The sequence below is a fragment of the Sus scrofa genome, chromosome X, assembly GCF_054392235.1.
Source record: "Sus scrofa isolate SSC_HxYL_T2T_F1_AM1 chromosome X, Sscrofa_HxYL_maternal_Yorkshire_Landrace_v2.0, whole genome shotgun sequence".
Lineage (NCBI taxonomy): Eukaryota > Metazoa > Chordata > Mammalia > Artiodactyla > Suidae > Sus > Sus scrofa.
Window position 1 is genome coordinate 131,721,817 of NC_139401.1, and position 19,392 is coordinate 131,741,208.

The following is a 19,392-nucleotide window of genomic DNA, read 5'->3' on the forward strand; positions in this document are numbered from 1 at the left end:
TCAAGGAATAGCTATAACAAGGCCTTTGAGTTCTTCTGCAGGCACAAAGCCCCCCCCCCCCCCAGCCCCGCAACCCAGGTGGAGATGGTAACTCTCAGCTGAGCTCAAGATTCCTGGAGCTCCGCCCCGTGACCTCACCACCAACCAATCAGAGCACACCCCGCAGCCCTTACTCCACATCTTGCCTAGGAAATCTCTTCCCCGAAAACCTCCAGCTAATTCAGGGGTTTTTGAGCACAAGCCCTCCTCCTTGCTCGGCCCCACAATTAGCCTTTCTCTGCTTCCAACTCCAGTGTTTGGTTTCTTTGGCCTCCTGGGCATCAGGCACCAGGACTTGCCTTCAGCAGCAGTTTCTCGCCTGGCTCCAGTGAGCCTTCTCCTCTCTCAGTTCTGCGTCTCCAGACATGATTTCCAGTCCCTTCTGGAACCGAGCAGGACCCTGGGAGGCCTTCCCAGAGTGCCCCCCCATGTCCCCCGCCTGCCTTTTTATCTATAGAAAAACTTTAGTCAAAGAACCAATTTAATCAGAGAAGTGAAAAAAAATACAGAGAAAAAGAAAATAATTATAATTAAGCCATTCAACAAAGTCAAGGACCTTCGGTTCTTCAAAGACTAGATGATATTCCGAGCCCTGTCCTTGGAGCTGTTTTGCAGGTGCTGAAGCCCCCACCAGGTGGAAGAAGTTAACTGCGTGCTGCCCACAAACGCGGAGACCCCAGACCAGCTGGAACCAGAAGGTTGATGAGACTGACTCCCAGTGGCCTTCACCACCCACCAATCCGGACAATGTCCATGAGCTGTCCACGAGCTGACCACGCCACCCCTGGATGACAGCCTTGAGAGCGGGTGCTGGCCTGGAGCAGTGAGCCTGGCAAACGTGACCCCTGCCCTCGCAGGACTTAGAGCCGAGGTGGGGAGACAAGCACAAGGACATTAGTCCTAGTGATGGTTTTGTTTGTTTTCTGGGTTTTGGGGGATTTTTGTTTTTGCTTTTCAGGGCCACACCCACAGCACATGGAAGTTCCCAGGCTAGGGGTCAAATCAGAACTGCAGCTGCTGGCGTACACCACGGCTCCCAGCAACGCCAGATCCTTAACCCACTGAGCAAGGCCAGGGATTGAACCCGTGTGCTCATGGATACGAGTCAGGTTCATTACTTCTGAGCCACAGCGGGAACTCCAAAAGTTTGAAATGCCTAATGGAATAAATGCAAGCTCTGAAGCCTTTACTTAAACATAAGTTGGACCTTGAGCGAGCTGTACCTCCTCTAGGAAATGTGCATTTTTACCTTTTTTTTTCCCCACCCCCCCATGGCATATGGAGCTCCCAGGCCAGGGGTCAGATCCAAGCCACAGTCGAGAACTAAGCTGCAACTGTGACAATCTGGATCATTAACCTACTGTACCAGGCCAGGGATCCAACCCCCGTCCCAGCACTCCCAAGACACTGCTGATCCTGATGCGCCACAGCGGAAGCTCCCCCAGGACTGGTTCTGGTGGTCCTCCTTCCTCCCAGAATGAGGAATGCTTCATCAAGTAGTTCTACTTGCTGGGGGTTTTAGTTCTGCAGAAGGGCTCAAAGACATTGTTAAGTATATTCCTTGAAGAGGAACCAGGACCTGCCCCAAGGCTGCTCTAGGGTCCCCTGATGGCTCCTCCCTGGTTTCTGCGTCCCCTCCCCTCCCTGATGAGCAACTGCCCTTTGGAACTCAGGGAAGGTCACGGAGGCTGAGGCTTATTCCCTAAAAACAAGCAATGGGGCACAGAGCAAGCCTTGTGTGCCCAGGAGCCCCGCAGGGCACCTGCTCGGTTGTGCTCCTGTGATGTCTCACAAGAAAGGGGCTTCTGAGGTCCTGGGCGCTGATCTTACACGCGACCACGGCCTCAACTATCATGGTTATTTAATCAATAGGGACGTCGGCAACTGGCCCTGTGGGCTGGTATTGTGGAGGTGACCTTTGGCTGAGGCCAGTCTTCCTCCAGGAGCCGGTGCCAGCCCCCAGCAGAGAGAAGCCCTGGAGGTCCTCCTGCAGTGCCCCAGGCGCGAGCCTCCTTCTCTGCAGACTGCGAGGCCATGGTTTGAAGGTGTCACTCGGCTTTTGGATAATAAATGTCTGTTTGGGGAGATTAACAGATTCATTTCCTTTGTCTTGCAGCCGGCTTGGCACACGGCTGGTTTTCATAGCAAGAAAAGGAGTTGAACACACCTTTCGAGGGCAATCCGGGGCTCTGTCGGGCACTTTGCAGAGTCTTCTCCTCCACCTCTCCCTTCGGAGAGCAGGATTATAAAAGGCAGAGCGCCTCTGTCAGAATCTGCAGCCTGGCAGATAATTCTCCTGAGACCCACACCAAGGCACCAGCTCCGAGCGCGCACCGCCTCCCCCCCGCCCACCCCGAAGCTTTAGAATATATTTCACAGCCTTCTCAGAATTCTCCTATCTAAATACACTCAGGTAATAAAACTACAATAAAACTACAATGACATAGTTAAACAAAAATGCCTGATGATTTTATTCTTTTTTTATCCTTCAGCTCTGGGAAGGAGAAACATCATGCAGACATGGTAACGAGAGAGCCCTGCCTTGAGAGCGGATGATTTGCGTCCACACCGTCTTCAGCCCGAAGGTCATCTTTCGCCGGTGACTCGGGCCAGGAGGGGCAAGCCGGCCACAGAAAACCTAACTCCCACATCAGGCGTTTTCCAAGTCTGAAAGGAATGCACACATGATCAGAAATTCTTCTTTGTGACGAAGGGCAGGGAACATACCCGGAAAAGGGGAGATGATTACGAACAGGACAGCTCAGAGGAGATGGCTACTGGTGGAAGAAGCGCGGAAGGTAGCCTCTATAGAAGAATAGCCTGGAAGGAGAGTCAGTCCAGGCTCCTTGATGGCCTTCCATCAGGGACATGAATGGATGGGAGAAAAGCAATATTCATGGAGTTTCTACAGAGCTCAGGGTGCAATGAAAGCTGCAGAATGCGCCTGTGAAACAAGTATTATTACCATTCACTGGACAGATGAGGAAATCAAGGCTCCGAGAGGAAGGGGTTTACCAAGGGCCACGTGACCCGGAAGTGCCGAGCTGGTGCAGACTCTGCAGAGGCACCGTAGGAAACGCAGCTTATCCTGTCGACTTGCCGGGCCCCTGGGGTTTTCTGGGGATCTGAGTTCCCACGGGCACAGACCTGCCTGTTTGTCTAACACCTTCACTTAATGAACAAGAAGATGTTTGCCTGGGTCCCCGGTACTTTGATGCAGTGGCTCCAGGTATCCTTGGAGTTTCAGCTCTTCAGGTACACGCTTCGTTCTTTCAGTATTTTCCACAAGCCGGATCCTTGGCCACTTCCATTGCTCAGGAAACTTCTGGTTGCAACGGACAGAAATCAATAGCAATCTAGCCTAAAAAAAAAAAAAAAAAAAAAAAAATCAAGCCTAAGCCTCCCTTAAAACCATGTTTTAGATTAAAGAAAAAATCCAAGTACTGGTTAGGGCATGAATCCTTGGAAGTAACAGGAACCAGGAACTAGGGGTTCAAATACCATCACTTATGAATTCTCTCTCTCTTTTTTCTTTTCTTTTTAGGACTGCACCTGCGGCATATGGAAGTTCCCAGGCTAGGGGTGAAATCAGAGCTGCAGCCATAGCTATGGCAACGCCAGATCCTTAACCCACTGAAAGAAGCCAGGGATTGAACCCGCATCCTCATGGATACTAGTCGGGTTCTGCTGAGCCATAACAGGAACTCTCTTTCTCCGTGTGTGCGTGTGCGTGTGTGCGTGTGTGTGTGTGTGTGTGTGTGTGTGTGTGTGTGTGAGAACTTTACAATATTAGGTTCAGACCTGACTTTTTTGAGGACAATTTCAAAAATACTACAGAAGAGAGTTCATCCGACTTGGAGTCATGTCTACACCTCTGAACCAAACCACAGTGGCCAAAGGTCCAGGTCAGAACATGACAGCATTGGAGGTAATCCTGTGAGAGGAGCGAGACTCAGGAAAGGGGCAGGAGACAGGCGAGCCCATCGAACCTAGATCTCAGTTTACAGATTAGCTCCCCTTAAAGAATGTACATATATGTATGACTGGCTCACTGTGCTGTCCAGCAGCACTTGACTCAATGCTGTAAATCAACTCTACCCTAAGAAAAAAGAAATTTAAAAAATAAAAATAAATGCCCACCCTTACTCCCACTCTGGCTGGCTGACAGTCCTGGCCCAAGCAACCCCCAGGTCCTTAGGGAAACGCTCGTACAGGAAGGAGCTGCCATATCCACCAAGACTATACATGGACCGCTGCATATGGCCTCGGCTTCTTTTCCTGTTACTATAGCAACAGGACGGGTGTCCATGTTCGTCTTCCTTGCAATGAAGCTCAAAGACCAACTCAAGCCTCACTGCTATCTCGTCTCGGCGTCTTAGAATCTCCTGTTCCTTCCCTCATCATCAGAGATGGCCAATCAGTTGGCCACTGGCTGACTCTGGCCAGTGGACCTGCCGCCTTATAGGGCAGGTAGTATTTCCTAAAATCTGAAATAATTTACCCACACACAGATTGTAGATTTTTACGTGGATGTGCAAGTGTCCAGCTTCTCATGAAAATGTGGGAGACCTGGCCACCCTGGGCCTGCAGCCCCTCCTGGCAACAGCAGCCGGAGCCCAGTAGGGCTGCCCACTTCCTTCCAGCGGGCATGCGGTCTTCAGCTCACCCTCTGTCATCTTAAACCCACGTCACCTGCTACCTTCACGCACTATGTCTGGCCTTTTGAGACCTCTGCCTTCAAATGGACTTTCACGTCTGCTGTGTGACATGGGCGTGCATTTGTCCTCCACTTTAAATTTCATGGTGGGGGGGAACCAGTAAGGTACAAGCTGAAAACATTATTTTTTAAAAAGAAATGAATGCAAAACTCTGATGGGCTCACCATACCCTTGGGATACATTTCCAACTATAAAAATAAGTGCCCACGTGTATATGGGCATAACATTCCAGACCCTACATGATCTAAGTGCAAACGACGTGTCCAGGGCACAGCCCGCCAGGATGCACTGTGGGTGCTCTGCCACGTCTCATCTCACAGGCACATCACTGGGGTTGCCTGCCTCTGTCTCCGCGCATGCTCCCTCTTCCTAGCAGGCCCTTTGCTGGCCAGCCAACCCCTCTGACACCTGTACAGCCCTAAGGCCATGCCCTCTCCCCTCCACAGCCCTTCCAAGCCAATGCGGGCCCAGGACCACCTGCTGAGCTATACAGAGCCTTAGGAAAATGAGAAAAATGTGCCATTTTCCTCAGGACACATGCCTATATCTGTTAGAAAACTTCCCTAATATACACATTTTATTTTTTATTTTTTTATTTATTTATTTTTTTTTTTTTTTTTTTGCTTTTTTGCTTTTTAGGGCCACACCCTTGGCATATGGAGGTTCCCAGGCTAGGGGTCGAATCGGAGCTGTAGCTGCTGACCTACACCAGAGACACAGCAGAGCAGGATCCGAGCCCATCTGCAACCTACACCACAGCTCACAGCAGTGCCAGATCCTTAACCCACTGAGCAAGGCCAGGGATTGAACCTGAGTCCTCGTGGATGCTAACCAGATTCATTAACCCCTGAGCCACATGGGAACTCCAAATATACACATTTTCTGAAAAATTCAAGAGGAGGGCTTGAAGATAAACTGGAAGAAATCTCCTAAAAGGGACACCCTAAAGGTTTTTTGCAATGTTTTCAATGTAGTCTTTTGCAGCCTTTCTTTTTTTTTTTTTTTTTTTTTGGCTGCACCCATGGCATGCACAAGTACCTGGGCGCCAGGGATCAAACCAGAGCCACAGCAGTGAAAATGCTGAGTCTTTAACCACTAGGCCACCAGGGAACTCCACAAGCAGCCTTTTTAATGTAAAAGGTCCTATTCCATCTTGTGTACCTCTCATATCAATACAGTAAAAGATGACTCCATATCCATGATATTCATGTGTGTGTATATCTATAATACGTGTGTGTGTGTGTGTATACACATGCATTTTCGATGCGTACAGCGTGGGTGGTTTCTACTCAAATTTGGCATCCCTGTGCAGTTCACAACCTACACAGCAGTACTTAGCTGTCTGCTCCTGCCAGGGCAGAAGCAGCAACTGTCCAGTGTCCCCACATTAGTGCTTCACATCTCTACCACGGACGATCCGTGTGTGTCATCCCCACAGTCAGGTCACAAGTTCTCAGGAGACAGGAACCACATCTCAAGGAGGTGAGTATTCCCGGAACACGTGGAAGGCAGCCCGTAATGGGCACTGAATCATTTTGTCAGCTATTGAGTCGTGAACACCTGACAGCTGGGTGGAGTAGGTGGAACGTAGTAGCCACATCAGACCTACAATCCAAAGGCGGTCCTGGGGCGGGTGGCCAGTTCAGCAGACCCTGGCTCCTGGGCAAAGGGGCTCCCTTGCTTTAGAATTGCCAGGAACAACATTCGACTTGGAGATCGACAAGGCCATTTAAAGAAAAATCAAGGAGACTGAACTAAAATGGGCTCTGCTGGTCCATTCTCAAAAGGGCTTCTTCCTTATATTTTCCTGACTCCTAACACAATGAAATCGCCGCGGCCTGTGGGTGTACTGTTACTTCTCTTTCTGCTCATCAGTGGAGGAGTCAGGAAGTGTTTTCCTTCACTGCTGTGCCGGGTGCCTTGAAATTTCCTTCATCTGCCCTTGGCTGAAAGAGAAGTTCCACTACCTTCTCCTGGGCGGGAAAGACCATAGGCTCCTTGGGGCTGAGTCCATTCCTAGAAATGAAACATCCTTTGAGAAAGGAGCAATCTCCTGCCTCACCCAGGTCCATTCTCCTTCACGCACAATTCTGGCCAGGTTGACCCCCTTTTGGGGGGGCCTCACACTTACCAGACTCCATGCTCAGTGCTTTACATATAATTCCTCATGCAAGCATCACCTAAGCCACACGGGGCAGGTACAATTATGACCCCCGTTTCAATTCCATATGCGAGGATCACAGCAGGTAATTAATAGACTCAAATCCCATCATTCAGTAAGTGGCAGATCCAGAATTGGAACCTAACCTTGTCCAAGGCCAAAGCTCCATCCTCTCGATCACTAAAGCAAGGCTTCTCAGGAACAGGGCCAGTCTAGTGTCTTGTCCAAATGCAGATTCTGATTCAGCGCATCTGGGATGGGGCCAGAGAGTCTGCATGTCCGCTCAGCTGCCAGGGGCTGCTGATTCTAGGATTTCTCAGACCACACTTGGAGTGGGAAGGGTTTTCTATTTCCCTGAGGAAAGACCCCCTAGTTATGGCTTTCAGCCTGGGAAGCATGAAAACGTTGAGCCCAGAGCCCTCCTCTGCTCCACCAGCCAGGGAGGGATGGCGTTCATCCAAAGCCATGATGGCCCAGAAATGGGCCTGGTTCTCCCAACCTTCCTAGGAAAAAACAGAGAAGACGCTAACAGAAAAGGAATCACCTCCAAAGTCCCACAGGTATGGCCAGTCCATGTTTCCTCCCAGCCCCCTCTAGCAAACCTCTTGCCTTTGCTCTGCGTCAAACCACGCCCAAGAGTCTAAGTCCCCAGAACCCCTCCATTCTGTCGTCTGGGGCCATGTTAGCAGCTTGGGGCTCTGTGCCATAAAGGCCTTGGCTCAACACTAAACTCCACTGAGACCCAACACCTCTTGTCACCAAAGCCCATTTATATAAGTGTTCAAGTCACTTCACTTGTGCTGAATGAGCCTTCCTAAAATGGGGGCCATTGGAAAAGGCAAATCAACAAAACAACTATGATGGCGGCGGTGGCATCAGGTCAGCCTTGAAAGCTTACTCAGCCCATTGTGGGTCCAGGCGAGGACCCATCTCTTCTTGAGAAACCTTGTCCAGAACGCCTCAAGGCCACCCTACCAAAGTAGGGGCTGCCAATGAGCCCAGGTCGGCCCATGGTGGGTCCTTTTTGTTTCCAAAACGAAACCTTTCCAACGTTCTGGAGACGTGTGGACGATGAAGGGCTCCCACTTGTTGGCCCGCCATTGAGCGAGGAACAAACCCCAAGGTAAGGCCGGGCACGGCGATGCGAATTCTCAGCACAGGCGAGCAGGAGAGGCTCTCAGCAGACTTTGATAATGAAGAGTGTTTCCTTTGCTCCAAACAGTGCTGTCGGGGTGGGGTATCTTTCAAGGAGGCAGAGTCCACAGCCTGCCTGCATCTTCTGAGTTCCACAGAGTCTCGCAGTTGACAACTCATAATTAATTAACAATGAACCCTGTCTTGCTGTGCATCACAGCGGCTGGCAGGCTCAGCTCCGAAAAGCCAACCATGTGCTCAAGTGGCAGCTTCTTCGTCCCCACAGCCTTCAGCTCAGTGTCTGATGTGACAGGGCAGGCCCCGCCTCGGGACAACTCGGCACATGCGGAATGGGGAGCGACAGCTTTCTGGAACCAGGCTACAGAAGCCACCTGCCCGCGGCAGAGGTCCATGGTCCCGAAGCTCAGTGACTGCGTTGTCTTCCTCGCAAGGCACCGCTCACCCATCCGCTCCGTTCTGCCCCAACTTACTGGGCAGGTGCCATGCCCGAGGCCCTGGGGCCTCTGGAGATTAACGGGCCGGGTGCCTCCAAGGAGCGTGGCCACTGAGCTGGGCTGTGGTCATTGGGAGCAGAGAAAAGTAGTCTTGCTGACCCTTCCTGAGCCAGTCGGGGCAGGGTCCTTTCCTTTTCTCTCCTTTGAAGACACGGCCCCCGACGTTTGAAGATCCATGGACTTAAATATACACACACAGACGGGCAGACCTCTCGCAGCCCTCCAGGTGAGTGCTACCCAGAGCCGTCCATCCGCCTGGTATGGGGCCTGGCTCGTTTCGGGTGGGAGGATGGGGAGATGGGGCCGATGGCTCGGGGGACTTGGGGGACTCCCTGTAACCACGGCTATAACACAATCAGGAGTAGCGGGCCCTGTAAAGGCATAAAAGGCAGCTGCCTGGGCGCCAGGGGCCCTGCGTTCCAACCTGGCCTGGCCGTGGACTTGCTCTGTGACCTCCAGCAAGTCCCCCCTCTCTTTGGGGAAACGGAGGGGCCTACCTGTCAAGAGAGGGGATTGGGCGGGAGGATGGTTGCCCCCCTCGGCACCCCCAGCCCCGGGAACAGTATCTGGCCCCCTCCGAGATGCCTAGAAAGGTTTGCCACCTGAATGAATGATCTGCTACGGCTCTTTCCACCACTAACATTCCAGAACTCTCTGCAATCATTCCCCTTGGAGCTGGACATCTGCCTTCACAGCTAGACCGTCTACGGGCAGAACCTTCACTTGAATGGAGGATTTTTTTTTTTTTTAAATCGGGTGACAACCGTTTGAGTTTCTCCTTTACTCTTTCGGTCGTCGGGTAGCTCACTGTCACCTCCTCCAGAAGCCCATGCCACCTCCCTCCACCTGTGGAGCATTAGAGATGAAACCGGGACCCCGTAATCGCCAGCCCAGACAACACATCACACAGCCTCACAGCCAGTTCATACACGGAAAGAAGGCAGCAGACAGAAGGATATTAACACTGTCAATCTAAAAATATGCGTTTAAAATTAGGAAAGGGAAAAATATGCCAGTCATGACTCAGGCAGCATCACCACTTGAAATCCTTCACAGCCGAAAGGTCTACCGACAAAGATCAACGCTAAGATCAGGCTCGAATGAACCAAAACCAAACCAAACCAACCAACCCACCAAACCAACAAAACACAGCCTCACAGAGAAAAAAAGAGCCTGAAAGGAGAAATTTATTTATTTCTTCGCCTTATTATTTTTTCGGCTATAGCCACGGCATGTGGATGCACCCTGAGCCACAGCAGTGACACTGCCAGACCCTTAACCCACTGCACCACCAGGGAACTCCAAAAGGAGAAATGTGAAATCACAGATTAAATGTGTGATTCCTATAGGGACCTTTACCTATTATCAGAGATTTCTGGATTTAATGGAAAGTAGGGCCAAAAAATAGAGTAAAAATGTAAAAAGAAGAATTGGGGTAAAATTCGCTGCCTGAGGGAGAAGACCACTGTGGGCGGGCGGGGGGGGGGGAGCGGGTATGTGAGATTAAAGCAAATTCTTGAGGTCCCTTTCACTTGTGTTCTCAAAAATAGAAATGAAGGTTGGAATCCAGCAGCAAGAGAGAAACACAGCCTCCACCCGTCCTGCTAAGTGTGGATATGAAATTCTTGAGGATGCTGAGTGAGGCAAGAGACCCTCACGACAGTGGCAGCTGGGGACTGGGGGGCGGGGGTCGGGGGAGGCAGGAAGGGGAGACGTTCTTTGCACTTCATAAGGCTTCCAGAGCCCCGTGGCGAGGACAAAAGGTCAGAATGCTGGACGCCATCCCCACCCCCCACCCCTCGCCCCGGAAGGAAGTTGGACACTGACCTCCAGCAGTGACACCCCAAAGGCCCCAGGAGCTCCGTGCTGAGCCCCAAAATGCACACGTGCGGACTTCTATCATGGGGAGCACAGACATCTAGAAAGGGAACAAGACTGGGAGGTCAGTCTGCGCTCTGCCAGGGGCCCGGGGTGTGCCCCCTTTGGGCACATCCGCCCGCTTCTGTCTTCTGTGTCTCCATCAAGGGCTACAGCGCGTGATCTCGTAGGGACCTTCCAGGCTGGTCCCCACGCAGCTACAGCAGGCTCAGGGCTGTGGAAACACAACAAGTGTCCGCCAGAGTTGCCCTGCAGAGGCGTGGGCAGGGCCGCAGGCATCTAAACCCAGCCCGGGCAAAGTGCTCATGAGTCAAGTGCCCCCACGTCACCCCTGCCTCCCCTGACACTAATGTCCTGGCCACTGCAGGCCCCCTCTGTCCTCCCATGGACAGCCTGGCAGCGTCTCATACCCGAGAAAAAGCTGTGTCTGCCGGCGTCCAGAGGATCCACTTCACAGAGACAGCTTCTGCCTGGGAGCCGGATCTCCAATTGAAAGGCCTCAAATACCAAATCCAGGGCCAGGACCGCTCCTACCTTAAAGTAACTCTTGTCAAACTCTTGAAAATAATGTTTTGTGAGGGGAAAATTCTTAACTGAGACGCCAGAAAAATGCTCCTTCCTAGACATAAAGAGTCCACTTAATACACACACGCGCTCACTCACACGCGCCCATACACACACAGATGTTCCAACACTGAAATTTTAAAAAATAAACCACAAAGCTTATCAATCGGAATATTGTAGAGCAGAGCTTCTGAATCACAATGTAATAAGAAATCGAACACGAAAGGCACATATTTATTCCAAGTGAGCGTGGTCACTCAAATCTTGGTGAGCCACAGGCCTGCTAAGTGAGGATTCGCATCAAGATGAGAGACTATCGCGACCTACAAAGGGAGTGGTAAAAGCTCTGAAATGGGTATTGGGTGTCTCAACAAGAACCATCAAAAGAATCAAAAAAACTGCCCACCTGTCTTTCATTTTCATTCTGTAAATCACCGCACGGATGAAGGCAGGAGGGTTTTCTGCCTCTAATCAAAGGAAACTTTCCTTATTTTTTCTTTTTTTCAGGGCTGCACCTGTGGCATATGGCGGTTCCCAGGCTAGGGGTCGAATCAGAGCTATAGCTGCCGGCCTACACCACAGCCACAGCAACGCGGGATCCAAGCCGCGTCTGTGACCTACACCACAGCTCAGGGCCATGCCAGATCCTTAACCCACTGAGCGAGGCCAGGGATCGAACCCGAAACCTCATGGATCCTGGTCAGATTCGTTTCCGCTGCACCACGCCGGGAACTCCCAGGAAACTTTCTTTTTGAATGAAGTCTAGAGTCACGTGATTAATCTGCCATCTCGAACTGGTGATACGTCTTAAGCTAAACTTCAGACCCTAACTGGAGAAAGGAGGCAGAGGCAGAGCAAAGGGAACAACACTGTTTTTGCCATGTGGCTAAGCCAAACCCCAGCATTCTTTTGTTTTATGACCGGTGTTAAGATCGGTCTGTTTCCTTCTGCCTTTTTGGTTGGAAATAAGGGCTGCTCGTTTTATGTGGTTGCCATCGGTCACCCCTACATTTCATAGCTTGCTTTCTTCACCTACGATTCCAAGCCTCTCTACACGTTACAGCCATCATTTGGAGAAGCACATAATAGTCCATGGGGTGGATGTGACAGAGACAGAAGGTGCATCGTGGTGGTTCTGAGCCCTAATGAGGTGCTACCGCAGAACACCTAGGACACACGCGTGTTAGCCATTGGACAGCCTCCAAATTTCCTGTTTTGACCACTCTGCCATGTGCACATAAATAGTTAGAATCCATTGCCTTGTAGTTTCCCAAAGCGAAATTCCTGTGGCTGTCGGCATGTGTCGCCAAATTTGTTGGCCAGATGATTTCGGCTCTACCGGAAATCGATGCGGAAATATCATCAAAGAGTGCAGAACAGAGCAAGGCTAAGGGGTCCTTGAAGTCCTTAAATGTCTCAGAGGGGGGGGGTTCCCCTGCGGAGCACCTGGTGCGATCCTGCTGGTATCACTGGTGGAAGACAGCTGCCCGTGTCAATGCCTTTGGCCTCATGTGAGCCGGGACCTCCTATCTTTGGACAAACATGGCAAGCAAGCCACTCGGCTCCTCGAAAAGATGTACCAGCAGGAATGTCAGGGGTCAGCTTATTCTTACTGTCCCCAGAAATACGAATTCGATTGCCTCTCTGTAGATTCCTGATCCGTTTTGAAATTCTCCTAACAGTTTAGGTTCTTCCCATTTGCAAAGCAGACCTATTGGTTTGAAACTAAAACTAGCATTACAAGCTAGAACACATCACGATTTTCCAAGTTCAGTTGAAACAATTCATTCCCGCCTGCACCTCCCAAGCCACTCCTTTGGGTGCAAGCGACTGTCAGAGGCTCTGTGGACACGAGGAGAGACAAGACGTCACCCGGGCTACTGAGTATTTGACACCGCGTCCTGTACCTTGGGCTCTAGCCTCTCCCTGAAAGTCAAGGGCATATCTCTCTCTAGCAGGAAGATTTGGGGGCATAACAGTGGGGTCCCATCCATGCTGCTCCCTTGGCTGCTGTGTTTGTCCCCTGTGTTTCCACTGGCTACCTCCTTTGCATCCTTCTCAGCCTCTCTGCCATCTGAGAGCAACCCGTTTTGAGTGGCTACCTCACCCACAGTTCTCCACAGTCAGACAAGTTAATTTTATGCCAAGAACTCATCGCAGCTTGGCTTGTTCCCTTCTTTATGGTGCACCTCCCCGACTCAACCATCCACTCCGCAAGGGGTGCGATGCTGTCTCAGTCTTGCCTAGTTGTCTCCTTAGTCCCCAGCTAGCAAAGGGCCTGCTTAAGGAGTTCCCATCGCTGTCTCTCTGCACAGCCCTCTCAGCATGAACTAGGAAGCCCTCATACCAGGGCAACATCATATAACGCTGGGGAGGCAGGCAGAAGCTGGAGGTCGCCAGTGCACATCCATCGATAAGAAGGTTTATTCTACCACCCCAGCCTTCACACTCATGCTTGGCACGGTAACAGGGAAGAACCTTCGTATCCTAGTACCCGTTCATCACGAAAGAGATGCTGCCTATAGCTTAAAGTATACAGAACGTCCCATCTCAGGGGACCCTGCCTCCCACGCCTGAGCGTTAAGCCAAAATACCTTTGTTTAGCTCACAGGAAATACCTTGACCAGGCCTACCTGTGCCTGAGTGCAGGCAGGAAGAAATGAACACACGCCCTCCGGAGGCTGCCCAGAAGCAGGAAATGTTTGCTTTTTACTCTTTCCCATTTTAGTGCAAAAGAATCCTCAGTTCTAACTCAGGCCAAGGTGGCTCTTTGGGACATGAGTCCACCACCTTCTCAGTCTGCTACCTTTCCCAATAAAGTCACTCCTCCTGGCCCCAACAACTCCTCTCTCGATTTATTGGCCTGTCAGGCGATGAGCAGTAAGAACTTGGACTCGAAAACAGCGTCTGTGTAGACCTTGTCTGCTTTACGGAGCCCTCGAAAACATATGCCTCAGGATGCCTCTTGTGAGCAAAAACACCCGAAAGGGCTGAAGCAGCAAAGCAAAAATGCAGAGAAAGATGATCAGGACAGTGGAAAAGAGCCTACATCTGGGCTCCAGTCCCTGTTGCGCCCCTTATGACAGAGGCTGGAGCACGTCAACCCTGCACTTGAGTTTTCCCCTGAACAGCAGTAGACAAGAGTCTTGCCTACCTCTTGGGATGGTGAAAGGCTCACCTGCATGAAAGGTAAAGTGAGAGGCCAAGAGCTGATGACGGCAAGCTGGGGAGATGAGGACGCTGGCTCGGTGGTCCTGGGGGGCGCCACTGGAGAATGTTGGTGGTGGAGACGGGGTGGGGGGAACCACACCCTCTGCTTCTAGACCTAGACTCCTTGACCAAGAAATTCTCCCCAGGCCTCTTGAACGGGCCCTCAGGTTGGACTTCCTCTTGCATGTGTAAGCATCTACCTGTTTTCTTCAAGGCAAGTTTTGCAATTGAGTAGGCAGTATTTCCACAGCAGCCTGACGAACGCAAAAGCTCGGACAAACCACCAATGCCCCGTTCACCTTGTCAGTCCTACGGAGGAAGCTGTGGTTCTGTCCACTTCCCCTGCCATGCCCAGCTGCCACACCGGCTTCTATTACTCATTCCATGCAGTATTTGTGTCTCGGGTTTTAACAGATGGTGTTTGCGATGCATGCAAAAGCTTCAAATAGCCAAATGGTGCAGCCGTGGAAATTTTCCAAAGAGAAGACAAAAACAACAACAAAAAAAAATACTCTCCCCAGTGAAAATGTGAAGACTGTTTACATTGCTACCTACTGTGGCGAAACAGAGAACATCCAATCACTGCAATGGCTCCACCGACTGGGAGAAACCAGCCAAACGTGAAGGGGCTGGTGCCACCGGAAGGAAAGCTCTACCTGCGAGGCATGCTCTAAGCCTTTCTAGCAGAGACATTACTTACAAGAGGTTAAAATACAGAATCTAGGCCTCCTCGTCCTGCCAATAGATCTGGAACTTTCTCTACTTGCCAAGGTCGCCAGCTCTACATACTCAAGATTTCATTCCTGCAACATAAAACCAGAGCTAAAAAGGACCCTAGGGGGTCATCGCTTCAACCCCTTACTTCCCAGCTAAGGTGCCCGAGACCCAGGGGAGAGTCAGCCAAGGTCACACGGCTAGATAATGACTTGCCCTAGTCCTGTAAACTGGGGCACTCCACCAGGCTCCCCAGACAGCCAACGGCAATCAACCATCTCATCTGAGTCACGGTCCAGCCAATCCACACATGGTCAAACCACCCCTGATAAGGAGGAGATTCAGACGGAGGAAAAACAATGGCTACCGCCTAGGTCTCCTGATTGTAAGAGCAGTGAACTCAGCACTACATGTCACTCCCTACCCCCTGCCAGGATATCAAGTCCCTCTCCTTCATCATACAAAGACACTTTTCATGTCCCCACATCACCTAAACCCTACCTGAGCTTTCTCTCCTCTGCATGCATCATCCCCAGCTTCTTCAAAATGACCTCATAGTTTATGGTTTCCAGGTCTTCAGAGGGCTCATAAACTCAATCACCACGCTCTTAAAAAGAAAAATAGAGAATCCATCACCTCCTTTTTTTTTGGGGGGGGGAGGGTGCACCTACAGCATGTAGAACTTCCTGGGCCAGGGATCAAACCCACACCATAGCAGCAACCTGAGCCATAGCAGTGACAATGCTGGATCCCCAACACTCTGAGACACCGGGAAACTTCTATCACACCTTTGGATTTAGACGGTCTGCTTATATCAACACAGTTCTGATCATGGACACATTTCATCAGCTGCATGTCCCATTATGTCAAGTTGCGACCAACTAAAACCCTAGGATTATGTTCAAAATTAGATTCCTTCCTTTGGGATGTTCAAATACTGACAAGAGAACAAAGATGCTTCCTCTTTCCTCTGGGGTCTCCACACTGGGATTTTATAAATCCAGGAATGCCAGAAGCCATGTTCTCCACCATGTCAAGAAAGCTCATCTGCAACAAGAGTTTAGAGCCAGCAGGAAATGAGCAGAAATGTGAGAGAGAGAGAGAGGGAGCCAGAGCCCTCAGTAGCATGTAAGCACACATTCACTGATACTATCAAGTCCCCAATTTCAGTCCTTGAACTTTCCTGAGCTGCTTTGGTTCCTGCAGCTACCTCAGTGACTCTGGGAGCTACCTCACAATCCTTCCAGTAAATTTTCTTGTATGTTTCAACCAGGAAGGAAGCTTTCTACCATTTATAACAAAAAGAAACTGGACCTCAAATTTCCTGAGACCTCCACATGGCAGGTTTCTTTTCTCCCTTCACATTGCTGCTTTAGAGCTCGTGCGGAGGCTTCCTTGCAGAATAAGACAGCAGGCCAGATTTCTGGACAGTAGGAGGGATAGAGAGAAGAGGAAGTCTGACAATGCTGGAGACCAAGTCTTCTCCTGACTGCTTTGCTGAGCTCCAGCCCAGGTCTTCTCTGGTTCCTCCAATGATTCATTCCCGTCCCCTGAAGCTCAGAGGAGAGCACACAGGATCCACTATCTTCTTTCTTCCAAAGAGCTCCACTCCAGATACCAGGTTCAGTAGAAGTTGGGTTCCAGGGTGGAAAAGAAGTGCTTGGGAAGAGTATGGGTCTGTGTGACACAGTCTGCATTTATCCCGCATCCAGGCCCTGCAGAAGGTCAAGGCTACCCATTGCTCATGCGAAATGGGACATCCTCTGTGTTCTGCCAAAGAGAATCTAAGCAACCTCGAGCTGGAGAGGGCACAAACTCATGTTTGGGTTTGTAGTGACTGGCAGCAAGATGATCAAGTTGGACTCCCAAGTGCGTTGGGCTCTTCCTCTTTTAAAGTGCTCTGTGCACACAGGAGAAAGGGAGTTGGCGGGAAAACCAGCAACTAACAAGTCACACAAGAATAACTTCCAAGCCTGCAATTTGCTAACATGAGCAGCGTTGTCCAGGAAGAGAGTGGATATGATGTTGAGTAGAGAGCAATGTTCCTGGCATAACTGTCCCCAGTGTGGCTAAGATGTGGGCCAGCATGTTCCATTACAATTAGTACTTAGAGGAACTATGGCCGCCTAATAGCCTTGCAGTTGGAAACTCAGGAGGGAGGGATTATGTGCTCTTACGAATACAGTAGCGTTGGAGTGAGCTTTGCTCTATTACATACTTGGCCTCGAGCCTTCTATTCAAGCATTACAAAAGCATCTCTCACAAACTCATCTACCAGGAAACCTGGTTTTTCCTCCCACACCAGTCCTAGAAAGATTTTATTTGCTCCCTGAGTTTACACTTTCTTGCTTTATTTCAGGAAATTATGATGCTTCCGGAAGCACTAAAGGGTGAGGTACAGGAATATAATGTCACCCATTTAACCCAGAGAAACACAGTTCTTACATATTTATAAATTCTTTCTGCACACTAATTGATTACTAATCTTTCGGAGGAAATGCTAGCAGCCCAGATGGCAATGATCTGAAGGAAGGGGAGCTAGTAAATGGCTTCAGATGAAGCAGAATAATAACGATGAAGAGGGATTTACAGACCCACTGGGGTATAAGTATTTCTTTCCCAGATGGAAAGAAAGAATTCATTTTTTTTTTGTAGATTTTTAGCAACTACTTTCCCACTAAGGAGGCTCTGATGAAGCAGCCTGCTCACCTAGTTACAAATTATCTTAGAGCCTGTGCAGGCTGTACCTCAGAGATATCACGGTTTCAATACCAACCACCACAATAGAGAATATTACAATAAAGTGAGTCGCACAGAGCTTTTGGCTTCCCAGTGCATATTCAAGTTATGTTTATACCATACTGTAGCCTACTATGTGATCAAGAGCATTATGTCTAAAAAAAAAATGTCTATGCCTGAATTAAAAGGAATTTATTGTGAAAAGATGCTAGCCATCATCTGAGCCTTCAGGATGTAATAATCTCTTTGCTAGCGGAGGGTGTGAAATATGGTAAGAATTATCAAAATGTGACACAGAAATGTGAAGTGAGTAAATGCAGGTGGAAAAGTAGTGCTGATATATTTGCTCCATGCAGGGTTGGAACAAATCTTTAATGTCTAAAAAAAATCCAGTATCTGTGAAGCTCAATAAAGCGAAGCTCAATAAATGAGATATCCTGGGCTTGGCCCCTTAGAGCTATTTAAGAAAGTACAGAAAATAAATGCGTGGTACCTATTAAATTAAAATTGACCTGAGGATGAAGGCTCTTTCAGAGATGGTGTCCTGAAAAAAACATGAGACACTTACGGAGAGTGTTCTAAGCATTCTCCTTCATAATATTGGTTCTGTATCACAAAAGCCACTTGAAGGATGGACTTGACAAAGCTTTAGTCAATAAGCTAGAGGAATAGATTCACACCGAGGTGAATCTACTAAATTTTGTGGTCTATCACGCATCCAAAATTCAGGTCATGGATCTCTGCTTTTAAGACAAGTAACAACTACTCTTATTAAACATGCAATCACCCTTGGAGTTCTCCTGTGGCTTAGCAGGTTAAGGATTCAGTGTTGTCACTGCTGTGGCTCTGTTTACTGCTGTGGCACAGGTTCCATCCCTGGCCCAGGAACTTCTGCATGCTGTGGGTGTGGTGAAAAAAAAAAGTGCAATCACCCTAGAGACAGACAGCAGACAGAGACATGGAAGTGTGTCAGAAGACTATTGAGTCCTTGCCAAATGAGTAATATAGATAAAGCAAGCATCTGACTCCCTTTTCCCAGGTTTCTCTTGACATTAAATATCTGACTGGATATTATCCCCATAAATCCTACAAGTGTCCTAGAAATGTTAATATTTCAGCAAATGGTGACAGAATTGAATCCGTAATCATAGCAATTCTAACTTCAACAACTCACAGGAATTACATCTCAGATCATGTGTCCTTGGTCCTCCATTGATACTGACAACATAATGCTCCGGATTTGAAAAAAGGCATTCTTAGAGGTAGGTTTTCAGCTGGTGGTCCTGGATTATAAGTAACAAAGAAGGATTCTGTGTAACTTGAGAAAAAATGAAAAGGCACTGGAAGACCATGGGGAAGCTCATAAGATTATGGGAAAACTGAAGAAAAAAGGCTTGGAACAGCCAAGATCCAGGGAGCTTCAAAGGGTCTGGGACTACTCAGCAGCTTTGCCAAAGCATGTACCACTACTGGAATTCATTCACTCATCCAATAAATATCTGCAAGTACCTACAACGTGCCAGGCACAGTTCTACATGCTAGGGATATGGCAGTAAACAAAACAGACAGTATCCCCATTACCATAGGTCTTTCATCCCAATAGGGAAAGAGAGACAATATTCCAAACAGAATAAAGATTAAACACACACACACACACACACACACACACACACACACACACACACTAATACGTATCATAACAGAATTCCTTAAAAATAAT

At 49.4% G+C, this 19,392-nt stretch overlaps 1 long non-coding RNA gene across 5 annotated transcripts in view; it reads right to left on the reverse strand.

Moving 5' to 3' along the window:
• Nucleotides 1-2,485: 2,485 nt before the first annotated feature.
• Nucleotides 2,486-19,392, reverse strand: part of LOC110257799 (uncharacterized) — a 37,239-nt gene continuing 20,332 nt past the window's right edge. For 3 of the 5 annotated variants that reach the window (XR_014834607.1, XR_014834603.1, XR_014834606.1), the window contains 2 exons: nucleotides 3,235-3,400; nucleotides 2,486-2,706 (listed from right to left, as the gene is read on the reverse strand). This is a non-coding gene — a long non-coding RNA (uncharacterized LOC110257799). Of the gene's footprint in view, nucleotides 2,707-3,004; nucleotides 3,401-7,064; nucleotides 7,422-19,392 lie in introns of all 5 variants that reach the window. The other 2 variants (XR_014834604.1, XR_014834602.1) reach the window with 2 other exon arrangements.